The sequence below is a fragment of the Epinephelus lanceolatus genome, chromosome 13 (genome assembly GCF_041903045.1).
Source record: "Epinephelus lanceolatus isolate andai-2023 chromosome 13, ASM4190304v1, whole genome shotgun sequence".
Classification (NCBI taxonomy): Eukaryota; Metazoa; Chordata; class Actinopteri; order Perciformes; family Serranidae; genus Epinephelus; species Epinephelus lanceolatus.
The window spans coordinates 28,241,651-28,257,993 of record NC_135746.1 but is presented as its reverse complement, the minus strand read 5'-3'; positions in this window follow the sequence as shown (position 1 = coordinate 28,257,993).

Below are 16,343 nucleotides of genomic sequence, written 5' to 3'. Positions count from 1 at the left end.
TTGAATGATGCTTTGGTACACAAGTAGCAGTAGATGGGGGGCGACATAGAGTCCTTTGAGTTTTCAGATAGCTGACAGTCTTTGTTGGCTCCTTTTTTGTATGTCTCTGGTGTGCTGATCGAGTCGAATTGAGTTTATTGTCCAGACTTACGCCCAGGTATAAATGCTCATCATTTTTCTTTGATAACTTAAAGTGTGGTCACCTTTTCTGTGACCCAGACATTCAGGAGATATTTACCAGTAGCCGAATTATCTGCAGGGGTCTCTTCCTCTCCAAAACAAACACACACATTGCACACATTGAATATAGCGGTCTCAAGTTTAAAAAAAATCAGTGTTTTTCTGACACTCTCACCACGGACGGACTGCTAACTACAGTGAACGACGCAAAAACGTGAGTGGCCCTATCCAGAGCCAGTGTTTGGCTTGTCCATATTTTTGGCTGGTGAAGAAACATGGCAGAGCAACCTTGCGGACTCCATGGCCAACAACCTGCTCTCTGTCAATAGAAATGGCTCATTCTAAGGTGATTCTTTTTACAAGTGATTATACACTCAACAAGACATTCTTTTATATTATATTCCATTTCTGCCAATATACCCCCAAAACCCTACACACTGCAACTTTAAAAGGTGATGATATTGATGGACGAGCTGACAGCCATCGCCAGGAGTCAGAAGGAGTACCAGGAATGTAGTCTTATGTGCTTCACTGAGACATGGCTTCACCAACAGGACATTCCCGACAACAACGTCTCCATCAGCGGCTTTCAGACTGTTCGGGCCAACCGGGACTGCACCGAGAGCGGTAAGCGCAAAGGAGGGTGGCTTGCCGTTCTAGTAAATAACCGCTGGTGTAGTCCTGACCATGTTTCTATTAAGGAACGTATCTGTTGCCCGGACATTGAACTGTTTGCTGTTGGACTCAGGCCGTATTATTTGCCCAGGGAGTTTTCACATGCCATTATTGTAACTGTTTACATCCCCCCCTCTGCCAACCCGACGTCGGCATGTGACGTCATTCACTCCGCCATAGCCCGTCTGCAGACTAAAAACCCGGGTGCCTTCATAGCTATCTCAGGTGACTTCAACCATGTCACCATGGAAACAACATTGCCCACATTTACACAGTATGTGAGCTGTCCTACCAGAGAGGAGAGAACACTGGACTTGCTGTATGCTAACGCCAAAGATGCATACAGCTGCTCCCCCCTCCCCCCTCTGGGTAGGTCAGACCACAACCTGGTGCACCTCAACCCCTGCTATGTACCACTAGTCAAGAGCCAGCCTGCTACCATGAGGACAGTGAGGAGATGGTCGGAAGAGGCTTAAGAGACACTGCAGGGCTGTTTTGGGGTGACAGACTGGCAGGCACTCTGTGTGCCACATGGGGAGGACATCGACGGGCTCACAGAATGCATCACGGACTACATCAGCTTCTGTGTGGACTCCACTGTCCCAGCCAGGACTGTCCATTGTTATCCAAATAACAAACCGTGGGTAACAAAGGACATCAAAGCCATCCTCAACTCAAAGAAAAGGGCTTTCAGAGCTGGTAACAGGGAGGAGGTGAGAACAATACAGGGGGAGCTGAAGATGAAGATCAGGGAGGCTAAGGAGAGGTACAGGAGGAAGCTCGACTCTTCTGCTGTCTGTCTTAGTCAACCATCTCCCACTCCGCCCTCCTCCCCCACTCCTCCCTCTCACACCTCAACACCCTCCTGCTTGGCCCCTCCCTCCTCCTCCTCCTCACACCTCCTCCCCCCGTGGTCAGACTGACGGCACTCTCCATCATGAGGACTACACCCCTCCCCCACGTGTCGTCACCTCCACAATGTGCTTCACTGCTGACCATGTGAGAAGACAGCTGATGAGACTCCACTCAAATAAGGCTGCAGGCCCTGATGGTGTCAGCCCCAAGGTGCTCAAAGCCTGTGCCCCTCAGCTATGTGGAGTACTTCAGCATGTCTTCAACATGAGCCTGAGTCTCCAGAGGGTCCCCTTGCTGTGGAAGACATCCTGCCTCGTTCCTGTGCCAAAGACGTCACATCCCAGTGGCTCCAAGGACTACAGACCCATGGTATTGACCTCCCACAAGACCCTGGAGAGACTCATCTTGGAGCAGCTCCGGCCCATGGTCAAGCCACTTTTGGACCCCCTCCAGTTCGCCTATCAGCCCCGACTTGGAGTTGAGGACGCCATCATCTACCTGCTCAACCGTGTCTACGCCCACTTGGATAAGCCGGTGAGCACTGTGAGGGTCATGTTTTTTGACTTCTCTAGTGCGTTCAACACCATCCGTCCAGCTCTACTGGGTGACAAGCTGACAGCAATGCAGGTGGATGCCCCCCTGGTGTCATGGATTGTAGACTACTTGACTGGCAGACCACAGTATGTGCGCTTGCAACGCTGTGTGTCAGACAGAGTGGTCAGCAATACCGGGGCCCCGCAGGGGACTATCCTCTCTCCCTTCCTCTTCACCCTCTACACCACAGACTTCAGCTATTGCACTGAGACCTGCCATCTTCAGAAGTTTTCTGATGACTCTGCTATAGTTGGATGTATCACCAAGGGTGATGAGGATGAGTACAGGGCTGGATAACTTTGTCTCATGGTGTGAGCAGAACCATCTGCAGCTCAACGTGGCAAAGACAAAGGAACTGGTTGTGGATCTGAGGAGGACCAAGACACCGGTGACCCCTGTTTCCATCCAAGGGGTCAGTGTGGACATTGTGGAGGACTATAAGTACCTGGGGGTACACAATGACAATAAACTGGACTGGGCTAAGAACACTAACGCTCTCTACAGGAAGGGCCAGAGCTGTCTCTATTTTCTGAGGCGACTGAGGTCCTTCAACATCTGCCGGACTATGCTCAGGATTTTCTATGAGTCTGTGGTGGCCAGTGCTATCCTCTATGCTGCTGTGTGCTGGGGCAGCAGGCTGAGGGTGGCAGACACCAACAGACTCAACAAACTGATCCGCAAGGCCAGTGACATTTGTGGGAACGGAGTGTGACTCTCTGATGGTGGTGTCAGAGAGGAGGATGCTACGAACTATCTTGGACAATGTCTCACACCCACTCCACCATGTGCTGGTCAGGCACAAGAGTACTTTCAGTGGGAGACTCATACCACCAAGATGTACCACTGAGCGCCACAGGAAATCATTCCATGTGTATGTATGTATGTATATATATACATACACATACATTTATGTTTGTTAATAATTCCTGTTTATTTAACTATATATTTGTAAATACTATTGTTTAAATTTCCATATATTTTCACGTATCTTTCCTCTCTTGCAAGGAGCACCTGTAACATAAATAATTTCCCCTCAGGGATCAATAAAGTATTTCTGATTCTGATTCTGATATTGTCAATGATGTATTCACGTTTCTGCTGCCCCCCTGTGCCAAACAGCAGTTATTGCAGGTATGTGTGGCCATCTCTATTGTGTCACTAAAATACACTGCTCAAAAAAATAAAGGGAACACTTAAACAACACAATGTAACTCCAAGTCAATCACACTTCTGTGAAATCAAACTGTCCATTTAAGAAGCAACACTCATTGACAATCAATTTCACATGCTGTTGTGCAAATGGAATAGACAACAGGTGGAAATTATAGGCAATTAGCAAGACACCCCCAATAAAGGAGTGGTTCTGCAGGTGGTGACCACAGACCACTTCTCAGTTCCTATGCTTTCTGGCTGATGTTTTGGTCACTTTTGAATGCTGGCGGTGCTTTCACTCTAGTGGTAGCATGAGACGGAGTCTACAACCCACACAAGTGGCTCAGGTAGCGCAGCTCATCCAGGATGGCACATCAATGCGAGCTGTGGCAAGAAGGTTTGCTGTGTCTGTCAGTGTAGTGTCCAGAGCATGGAGGCGCTACCAGGAGACAGGCCAGTACATCAGGAGACGTGGAGGAGGCCGTAGGAGGGCAACAACCCAGCAGCAGGACCGCTACCTCCGCCTTTGTGCAAGGAGGAACAGGAGGAGCACTGCCAGAGCCCTGCAAAATGACCTCCAGCAGGCCACAAATGTGCATGTGTCTGCTCAAACGGTCAGAAACAGACTCCATGAGGGTGGTATGAGGGCCCGACGTCCACAGGTGGGGGTTGTGCTTACAGCCCAACACTGTGCAGGACGTTTGGCATTTGCCAGAGAACACCAAGATTGGCAAATTCGCCACTGGCGCCCTGTGCTCTTCACAGATGAAAGCAGGTTCACACTGAGCACATGTGACAGACGTGACAGAGTCTGGAGACGCCGCGGAGAACGTTCTGCTGCCTGCAACATCCTCCAGCATAACCGGTTTGGCAGTGGGTCAGTAATGGTGTGGGGTGGTATTTCTTTGGGGGGCCGCACAGCCCTCCATGTGCTCGCCAGAGGTAGCCTGACTGCCATTAGGTACCGAGATGAGATCCTCAGACCCATTGTGAGACCATATGCTGGTGTGGTTGGCCCTGGGTTCCTCCTAATGCAAGACAATGCTAGACCTCATGTGGCTGGAGTGTGTCAGCAGTTCCTGCAAGACGAAGGCATTGATGCTATGGACTGGCCCGCCCGTTCCCCAGACCTGAATCCAATTGAGTACATCTGGGACATCATGTCTCACTCCATCCACCAACGCCACGTTGCACCACAGACTGTCCAGGAGTTGGCGGATGCTTTAGTCCAGGTCTGGGAGGAGATCCCTCAGGAGACCATCCGCCACCTCATCAGGAGCATGCCCAGGCGTTGTAGGGAGGTCATACAGGCACGTGGAGGCCACACACACTACTGAGCCTCATTTTGACTTGTTTTAAGGACGTTACATCAAAGTTGGATCAGCCTGTAGTGTGTTTTTCCACTTTAATTTTGAGTGTGACTCCAAATCCAGACCTCCATGGGTTAATAAATTTGATTTCTATTGATAATTTTTGTGTGATTTTGTTGTCAGCACATTCAACTATGTAAAGAACAAAGTATTTAATAAGAATTTTTCATTCATTCAGATCTGGGATGTGTTATTTTAGTGTTCCCTTTATTTTTTTGAGCAGTGTATAATATATACTATACTATATAATATACTATAATATAATACACGTAATAATTTCACCCTTTAATTTCCTAACGCATTTGTCCCCAGTGACAGAAAATGTCAGCTTCCGAAAAAATGCTGTAAAAATATTATATATTAATATTTTTCCACTTTAAATGAGTCAAACCTTTAAAACTACTTCAGCCTGAAATATACATATCAAATATTAATTATATTTTTGGAATTTTAACCCTTTAAAGGCCAGTATGTTTACATAGCTCCACTTTTTTTTAAATGGAATTTTTTTTTTCTATAAAATATATTTCAGGAGGTATTTGATTATCATTATTAGGGCCTGACATGGGTCAATGATAGGCAGCAACACTGATTTTGATGCACTGTTATTTTATTTGCAGTGTCAGACTTAAAAAAAAAAAAAAAAAAAAAAAAAAAACACACACACACTCGAGGTCCTAACGATAGAAAATGTCAGCTTCCCAAAAGCTGCTGTAAAAATGAGCATGACAGAGAAAGAGAAAGAGAAAGAGAAAGAGAAAGAGAAAGAGTGTCGGTATGTGTATGTGTCTGGGTGTGAGAGTCCAGCTCAGCCGGAGCAGGGGCCGCAGATGGATTGACTGTGGTCCTTGCATATAAACATCCCACATTGGCAACACTTGGTGCCAACTTTTCTCTTTTTGACGGTGCAAAAGTCACACTGCTTCCTGCCCTTACATTTAATGATGACAGAGGGGCCTGTGGTCATACCCTGCAGATTTGCGACTATTCCTGCGGCGCTTAATGAGCGGGGAAGGCGCCCTCTCTTCTTGATGTGTGGGGTCACCAGCATTTCGCCCACCTCTTCATTGAAGAGCCTCCTCCTGTGTGATTTCTTACACTGCCAGGATGGCTCGATCGATGTCCACAGGACGAAGGCGTTGTAAAGTGAAACGTCGATCACGTTGTGGAAGAGGGCTAGTGGCCACCGGTTTGTTCTCCTCCTGCAGGAGTAGGTGCCAACAACCTGAAAAAACAAAACAAAACATAAAACAAGACAACATGAATAAATGATCCAATTGTAAGGATTACAATAGAGGTTGACCGATATGGCCTTTAGGCCGATTATACCGATGCTGATATTAAGAGAGAGCAGGGCGGCCGATGGCCGATATAAGGCCGATATCACTTTTTTCTCCCCCATCTGATAAAATACAATATTTTGTCATTACGGGTCTCCTGTCCCTCGCCTCAAGCCCAGGCTTCACCTGCTCTCAGCCTCCTGAATTGTGCTTTTGGATCTAGGACTGAATATGATAACAAATGACACAATACTGTTTAAATTAAATGTTAACATTTATTGAATGTTCTTGTAATTGACTGAATAAAAGAAACATTTAGTGTTTTAGTGCACTTATTAACAGCAGCATTATTAGCTGATAGCAGCATCACTGAGAAAACATTTACAGAAATTACTGTATAAACTTGGTTAAAAAAATAACCCACCCTCTTTCTCGCCCCCTCTCTCCCTTCCATCCTCTCTCTCCCTCCCTCTCTCATAACATGAGCATGCTTGTGTTGCAGTTATCAAATTAGTTAAATGGGTTTTTGGTAATCACTGGGAATGGTAACTGGGAAACTTATAAATATCTATTGCAGTGTTTTGAGTAATTATGTTCACTATTCCGTTACTGTGCCAATATGTTCTCCACTGTTCTGATGCTAAAACTTGCACAGGGTTAATGTTCACTCACTATTCTGTTGTTACTGCCGCTAATATTTGCACTGATTCTGTCTTTTACACTACTGCACTGTTGCCATGACATCCAAACAGAAATAGACGTGCACTGACCAGAAGAGAAACCTTAAAACAGTGTTAAACTGTTGCATAATGTTGGTGTCCTTGAACGTGCCCTTAACACTGATGTCAGCAGGCTCATTCAAAATGAACTGCGCCTCGCCTGAAAAGTAGACGAGAGCAGGTGGCCGCAGCAGGGTGCGGTGACAAAAAGCTGCGGTGAAGTCGGACAGTTTCCCGACAGTTTCCAGCAGCCTTCAGTCCATACAGGAAGTCACAGACACACTTACATCCTGTCTGGAATGAGGTCAATTCATTAAAAAAGTGATCAGACCCATTTATCAGTTTGTTTTCAGTCTCCAGTTGTTTTAATTATGATAGATTAATTTATTAAAATGTTTTACGGGTGATCTGTAGTTTATGTTCATGGTTTATCCTCCATTTGATATGAATTCTCCTGTAAATCAGCATCATATCAGTTTGACCTGTCCCCTCAACTACACAGGCTGAATAAACTGTGTTTGACTGTAAGGTTCATATTTTCAGAGGAAAGAAAACAACAGCTTTCATTAAGGCTCAGTCAGATACAGCCAGGGCTTCACATCTGTAGGCTACAGCCGTTATTATAAGAATCCTCACATCCCACTGACCACAAGTCTCTGTGTTGCTAAATACTTCAATAATTAAAACAGTCCAGTGTTAATATAGTACAGTAGACTCTGTATAGTTTATGATGAATGTATTCAGTCTCTGACAACTAAACTTCACCATCAGTCACACAACATGTTTTCTGTTACAGAATAAACCTTCAGATCAGACAAATACAATCTTAATCTCAAAAATTCAACAAAAATGAAAAGTTTATCTAAAACGTCATCTTGTTGAGTCAACATCTTAACCAATCAGCTGTTAGATCAGGTGAGAGCCAGGCGGTGCAGTCGGTGGAGAGCAACTGCAGCGCCTGGCTCTAAAAACTGCGGCCGCCTCGCTCTCACGGTTTTATTACCATTCACTTTTGTAATACGTCAGAGCAAGTCGGGATGAAGTCGGACACAAAACTAACCGGCATGCATTGTGCACCGATCGCCAGTGATCAAATCTGCGCAGGCCTGGCTCATCTCAAACGAACCTAGCCTGCGTTCCAAATCGCATACTTCTACTATATACTTTTAGTATGTACTGCAGCTGCCCTTAAAAAGTATGTAGTGTAGTATGCAGTATGCATGCAGTATGCATACTATTGGGACACACTACATCCGCCATCACATCGCTCCCTGAACTCCGACCCTCTTGCTCACTTCCGCCGCCGTCCGTAGCGCCACATTTGAATATTTTTGTTTTGTTGTACTTCGAAGATGCAGCAAATCTCCTCTCGTCGAGCTCGCCAGAGTCGTGCATACCGTTGGAGGTGCCGGAGAGCTCTGTTGCTGTTATGTCGTAATGTATGTTGTTGTTTCTAATAAACTGACGTGTTCGCGCAAACAGTTCCAAGCCTATTATTAGTGACCTGTCTACTGAACTAGTCACCAGTAGGCACATTAACCCCCTTCACACATAGCTCTCTGTTACTGGCAGATGTTTGTTAAATATATTTACAGCTATGCAGCTGCTGGCACTATATTCTGTCTGCACGTGAAGCAGCCTTACATTCACATTACTTTTATTTGTAGTGTAACATACTTGCACATTGCTACTACATTACTTAATATGTATTTGACTTTTACTATTTATATATTTACTAGTCTATACTGCTCATACCTGGCCCATAGTGTATTCACATTTAGTCATATGCATTCATTATTTATAGCACACTTACACCACTGCCTATACTGGTAGAATCTTCTGTATTGTAGTCATAGTTGAACCCTAACACTGATTATACTATAATCACAATAAAGTTTAATGTTGTAACCGTGTTCTTGCAAAACTGTATATGTGACAGTATATAATCAGATCATTGCAGTCCTAATATGTAGTGTCTCAGTATCTCAAATTAAATAAACCGTGTATGAAAGAAAGTGTGGGCGTTGGTTGTACACGCAGCTCAGTCAGTGCGACGTAACTTCCGCTGCGCAAAGGATTGTGGGTCAGAATGACCAAAGAAGCATGCTGACATGCATACTGCGAAATATGACCGGATGTAGTAGAACATCCTGGTACTTTTGGCATACTGCATCTGACATACTATGTATTGGGACACACTAATTCTTTTTCTGGCATACTAAATAGTATGGTAGTATGGGTATTGGAACGCAGGGCTGGTGTCTTGTTAGGCTCGATGAGGGGAGGCTACACGCAGGTGCAGCGGAGCAGACTGTTTCTCCGTCTCTCATCTCTCCGTTATTCACGTGTAGTGTTGCTGCTGTGATCATAAACAGACTGGAATACCGAGCAACTTACGCCAGTCAAACGCAACTGAAGGCTGTGTGTATCTCCGACATGTAGACAAGGTATTCCAGCCCCTTTATAATGACTGCATCGCCAATTCCACACGTGAATAACGGAGAACTCCTAGCACTTAGCCGTTTATATTTTTGTTCAGTATAAGCAATTAGAAAATGCACTGGAGACGGTGAACGTGCGTTTCAAAGCAACTCGAACTCGTTATATGAGTACCTGCGGTGCTTCCCTGATTAGCAAACGTTAGCCCCGCACCTCACGGGCACGTGTTGCATGTTGCTTTCACCGTCTCCAGTGCATTTTCTAATACAATGCAAACACCAGTGCTACTTGTCAACATGTCGGAGATCCACACAGCCTCCAGTTATGTTTGGCTGGCGTGAGTTGCTCGGTATTCCAGTCTGTTTATGATCGCAGCACCAACACTACACGTGAGTAACGGAGAGATGAGAGACGGCGAAACAGTCTATTCTGCTGCACCTGTGTGTAGCTTACAATGACAGTGTTAAGGGCACACTTAAGAACACCAACATTGTGCAACAGTTTAACACTGTTTTAAGGTTTCTCTTCTGGTCATCGGCCTCGTGAGCACAGGCATCGGGCTAAGCCGATTACCTCAAAATGGCGTTAGATCGGCCCGATTAATCGGTCGACCTCTAGAATTTGTGTTTCAGTGAATTGCTAAAAAATGCATTTACAGTGTTTCTACAGTCACGTATTTGCACATTTATGTTTGCAATTATTATTAAGATATTTACATGTTAAAATATCTGCAGCAGCATGGTTAAACATGGTGAAATGCTGCATCTGCTTCAGTAGTTCTCTTATACATTTACTTCAGTCTAATTCCTTTTCCTCCTCATTGGTTAGGTAAGAGTCATGTGACCACCAACCAGGAGGTGTAAGCGGTAAAAACGTGGTTGTTGGAAGCTGCTAAGGTGTGGAAAGTGATGCATAGGAGAAAATCCATCTCCATCCTGATGTGTACTCCTAACTAGAGCGGTCCAACCCTCACGTTACACAAGTATTCTTTCTCATGATACACATATGTAAATGCTCATTTAAAAAACATATATGTTAGACAATAACATAAGACGAAGAATACATAAATGTGTGCGTAATTGATGCGTAATGGCACCCACCTTATCCAGGTTGTCGACACCTCCTTTGCATCCGTTGTAATCTTTGATTATGATGGGCTTTCTCTTCGTTTCGTTGCTTATGTCTGCCTTGCGGTGTTTCGTGCTGAGCAGCAGCACATTCTTGCCCCGTCGGGGGATGTAGGAGACCAGTGTGTGTGTGTGCGTAAAAGCAAAGGTGGAGGAGAACACCGCTCTTGCTTTCACCTGGAGCAGATGAGGGGGAAGCTCGGGCTTGTTGTGGCGAATCGTGCCAACCAGGGCCAGTTTCCTCTTGAGCAGCTCATCTGCCAGTGCGCAGGAGGTGAAGAAATTGTCACAGGTGACGGTGTGTCCCCTGAGCCCCTCTGTCATGTCCAGGACCACCCTCATCCCCTGGTTGACCTCACCAGGAGTGCCAGCCGCTTTGCCTGTGTATATCTGCAGTCTCCAGGCGTAGGACGTCTTGACATCACAGTTTGCCCAGATCTTTATGCCATATTTAGCCGGCTTTTTGGGCATGTACTGCCGGAAGCTGCACCTGCCTCTGAATGGGACGAGCTGCTCATCCACACAGATGTCCCTGTCCGGGTTGAACAGCATGGGCAGGCGGCGCGTCCACATGTCCCAGACTTTGCGGAAGGGAGCCATCCGGTCATCGCGGCGTCGGGGTCGGGATTGCTTGTCGTCGAACACCAGTGTCCGGCTGATGAGGTGAAACCTCTTGTGGGACATTGTGGCGCGGAAAATGCCGCGTCCTGACTTCTCGCCCCAGAGGCTGAGGGTTGATTCGTCTTTGGACCTGTACACACCGGCCAGAATGAGCAGCCCCACGTAAGCCTGCAGCTCATCTTTGTCCACATCTCGCCAGGCTGCGGTGGAGCGTCTCCCCTGCAGGTTTGTCATGTCCACGATGTGCTGCAGGATGTCATCCGTCAGCAGCAGCGCAAAGCTGGACATCGGGTCAGTGATGCGGGCGGTGGCATAGCGTGTAGGTCCCGGGACCAAACCTGTGGCTGCTGGGACGTAGCGGTACGTCTCAGCGTTTGTGGGAGACCACACTATTTTCCCATTTTTTGAAGCCCATCCCGCCGCTGCTTCATCCTCCTCCTCTCCGCCCTCCTCTTCAGATGAGTCCTCGGTTGAGTCGGAGCTGGATTCCAGCTGGTCTGTTCCTACCTCTGAGTCTGACACGGAGGAGGCCTCAGTGGTGGAGGATGAGGAGCCATCCTCACCCTCAGGCTGCACGATCATTTCCACAGACTCCTGTGTGCTGTCGTGTTCCGCCATCTCCAAAATGACTACTCCCGCTACTGTTGTCAGATGGGAAATGAAGGAATATCGTGTTGCGCATTAAAATGTATTTGGACCCAAACTATTGTATGCACTATGTGCATGGAGCTGCAATAACCTAAGGAATAAACACAGAGGCTCGACCATTTGAATGCTACACTCTCACCAAAACACACCCACCTAGTCAGCTGCACCGCTTTGCACAACCATTGCTTCCGTCCTTAACTATCAAAATAAAAGCACCCAACTACACACTGCATGCAGAACTGCTTTAACAACAGAAACTGAACTTTAACATTCAGCTCGTAACACAGTGCTTTTTTCCTCCCAGTCCGAACTCATGTTCACGTATTTTTCCCCTTTAAGTTTGTTGCGGTGCCAGTGCGGCTGCGCAAAGCAACATGAGCTGAGCACGGCTGATGTGATTGGCAGTGAGGAGGGGTGCACGGGAAGATGTTTTTCATTTATTTTGGTCTTGCCCTTTCTCTACCAAATTATGGGAAGATATTTGCAACTTGATTTCTACTTGTACTGAACCACATTTTTCTTTTTGCTTTGAACATATATTGTTTGGCTTAATTGACTATCCATCTGCGAAAAAAACAACAATTTTATATCATTAATCTTATACTATTAACCAAATGGCATATCCACAAATGTCGATACACTAATCAAAAACCACTCCTTTCCATCTTTGAAAATGAGGTCAAACAATATATTAAAACTATTAGACATTCCACTAATATGAAAGCCATTAAGACTTTGGATTTATGTGCTCTTTAATGTAGTTGTGTAATATGATATTCTGAAATGTTGCCTCTGAATGTATGTAACCCCCTGGCGGTTGTCATTGCACTTTTGTATTTCTTGATAAAGATTCACGGAAATACCAAAACTATCATATAGTTGGTCTTTTTAACCCTTTCAAACCTGAGCAAATTGGTTTGATCTCTTTTAAAAACATGGGAAGAAGGCAGTTAGTGAAAAAACTAAATGACCCAAAAAAAATAGAAAGAAAAAGTTAAAAACAAAAAAGAAAATTAAAAACAAGAAAATTAGTAGAAAGAAAAGAAAGAAAGTTCTATCAAACAAACAGGAAATGACCTGAAACAGTGTTGAAAAATTAAAATGATAAATTATAATATAGTTTTCCTGAACTTTTTTCCCAATTTTTGAAATAATTCTCTAAATCCTGTTTTGTTTTGTTTAAGAAAAAAAATCAACAAATAAAAATGTAATTTAAACACTTTTAGTATTGGGACAGAAAGAGACTGACGGGAAGACAGACAGAAAAGGTGCATAAAAATATTGAGTCACTACCTTGTTGTTAAGTTGAAGCACCATTGGTTGCAGAAGCTTGTAATTTGTGGGACATTTCTTTCCAAGTTGCTTATTGCCTTTTCCCCATGTTTTTGAAAGAAACTGCACCAATTTGCCCAGGGTTCAAAGGTTTAAATACTTGTGAAAGGTGTCTGAAAGCAGCAAAAGAAAAGTGATGTCGCTCCAGCTTTCAAATTAAATAGTATTTATCGTATATCATATAGGCCCTAAAACTATCGTATAAATACGATGATTATAGTATATGTGGCAACACTGACTCCCGCACTACTGCTCATACTTATAACAATGGCTGCAGTGCACTGCATAAATGACCTGAGCAAGAACCAAAACAAAGTCCAATTTTGGGGAAGTGTAAAGATCACTTCTTTTTCTGTTTAATTTTGCCTATAATGTTTTTTATGTTTTCTGATTGTATTTATAATTGTCGGACCCCAGGAAGAATAGCTGTAGTAGTACTGCAGCTAATGGGGATCTTAATAAAGAACAAAGAACAAAGAACAACTCATCCTTTTTATTATTGAATTAGTTTATAACCCTGGGTGTGGCCTTCTAAGAGAAAGACTTTTGAAGTTGGACACACGCACATTTTTTCCACACACACCATTATCTAACATCAACAGTGACACACTATAATTTCAGTAGCAAGGCAGCTTTGCAGGAAACAGTAAAAAGTGTGAAATTTTGCTGCATGCTTTGAATGGGAAAAAAGTAGCGCCTTCTGGTGGACAAATGTAAAAATTAAAAATTGACAGCTGGTAGTCCAAAATGAAATGTTAACATAAAGGAATGCCTTAGTTTATGTTAAGATAAATGTGGGATCAAAAAAACAGCATTTTCAGTGGTTTTCAATTGCGCATGTTTTTTCTTGTTAGAAACAAGATGTGTCGGTTTTTGTGTAGCTTAGCCATTTTAGGCTAATTTAAGGAAGTGAGATGACAATTCTAAAAAAAAAATTAAAAATGAATATCCTCTGGCAAATTTGAGCTATGTTCATTCAACACAACCAAAATGGCTTGAAAATTAAAAAAAATAATAACTTATTAATTGTAAAAAGCAGCAACAGGTTATGATTTATATATTTATTTCATGATTTATTTCGCCCCACCAACACAAATAGTCCCACAACTGGGCTGGGACCGGACTGTTGCCAAGCAACACACAAACCATTCCTGTATGTACTGTAGGTCTACACTTTACCACAGACCAGCTACTTTATATCATGCAGGCTTCATTTTGTCATCATTTACATTTATTTTGCTAACACTGAAATAAGAGTCAGTTGTCGCTTTGGTGGCCTACCTCTGATGCGTATGAGTTAACAGCCTCATCAGTACGGTACGGTGCGTTGTCTTTTGGTGTCATATGAGCATACCTGGAGATTTACAGTTAAATATTCAGGCTTCTTTAGTCCTTTCCTCACCACCATTCATTATTTAACTCTGTTACTTGTGTTAATATGTTCCTCGTTGCGGTGCAAAGTTTGTTCGGACGACCCTTAATGAGGTCTAATTAACGGTTAACGTAATTAACGGCTCAGAACACCTGTGAAGCGGAGTGATACATGAATAGTAAAAAGTCCCAGTGCAGTTCTACTGTATTAGTAGCACTAATGGAGAGCCTCCTGTCTATGGGGTGCCGTTTGTAAAGTGTCTCACGCTGAAAATAACATCAATATTTTGCCACATTTAGCTTCAAACAATGTTTAAAAAAGTGTGAATTTTTTAACGTCACCTTTTACCACATTTACAGCAATATTTGTTAACTTAGAAATATATTAAATAGTTAAATCTAAATATTAAATGTGGCACCTAAATGTTAAATGTTAAATCTAAATATTAAATCTAAATCTAAATCTAAATGTTAAATCTAAATCTAAATGCTAAATCTAAATCTAAATGTTAAATCTAAATATTAAATCTAAATCTAAATGCTAAATCTAAATGTTAAATCTAAATATTAAATCTAAATGTTAAATCTAAATTCTAAATCTAAATATTAAATCTAAATTCTAAATCTAAATATTAAATCTAAATCTAAATCTTAATCTAAATGCTAAATCTAAATCTCAATGTTAAATCTAAATGTTAAATATAAATCTAAATGCTAAATCTAAATCTAAGTGTTAAATGTTAAATCTAAATGTTCTGGGTGAAACTAAATATTTAGCTAATATGCAAATTCACACTGCCGGTCACCGGAAGTACCAAAATAAAAGCTTGAGATGGTCAGACTGTGTTTATAGAATCAAATAACGAATTAAAACCAATTTATCGGGGGAAATGAACACTTGAACATACATTAGCGTGATAATAACTACCTAAAATAACAAGAAACGTGTTTGGAGAAATTTTATTTGACGTGTACTTTGAGTTGTTGGTGTCCCTTCGGAGGGAATCGCCTTGTAGAAAACCAGCAGACTAGCTGTATATATATAGCTATATGAATATCTCACATTTTTCACGCCACTGTATCACCGTTTAGACTAATCTGATGTTTATAAAGTCTATAAACACAATGATTGAACAAACATTACTATTTCTGTATGCATGTTTTGTAAATAATAACATTATCGTAGATTAGCGGTGCTAACTTAGCTATTAACCCCGTTAGCGGTGTCTGTAATGACTCATTAACTCTAAACGGTCCGTGAAAAAAATATTTTTTTCAAGTGGCTCCACAACTCTGTCAATGGCTAACATGTTAAGCAAGTTTGCGTGCTAAATTTACTTGTGTTTGTGTCACGTTAGCCAAACTCTGTTGTTTTCTTTATTATTGGCCCTTCATCTCAATATTAATTCATTGTTTAGGTAACATTAACATTACCGTTAATGTTACTTGCATGAAGTGATGTGGTGATGAGGGATATTTTCATTGATTTTATTAATGTGCCAAGACTGTGTGTCAACATTTAGGCTAGGTTCATAGCTAATACCAATTCAATATCAACTACAAGTTGGCTGCTAGCTCATGCACTGAAGTGCATATTAAAAATAACATCCATTCTCTCTGGCTTAAAGGGGAACTCTTAAAAAGTTTCAAATGTGTATAGTCAAGCCTACTACATTAGGCTACAACATCAGCAACCCCATCAATGTAACAAGGCCAATATCTTAGTTACTTAATGTTTCACTTATTGTAGTTTCATTGTTCGTGTAGTAAGTTACTTTTTTCATTGGAGAAGGCCACTGAGATTATTACCTGCAAGGTAAGGGGCATATAACTGCAGATGTTATTCTCTGCCTCATAAACTCTTTAAAAAGAGTACTGTACTCTTCAAAAAGGAATACGGAAACAATTTCTCAAGCTGTTCATACATTGAGTTGGTGGAGCCTATTGAACCTTGACCCTTTCAATTTGATGTGAATGCTC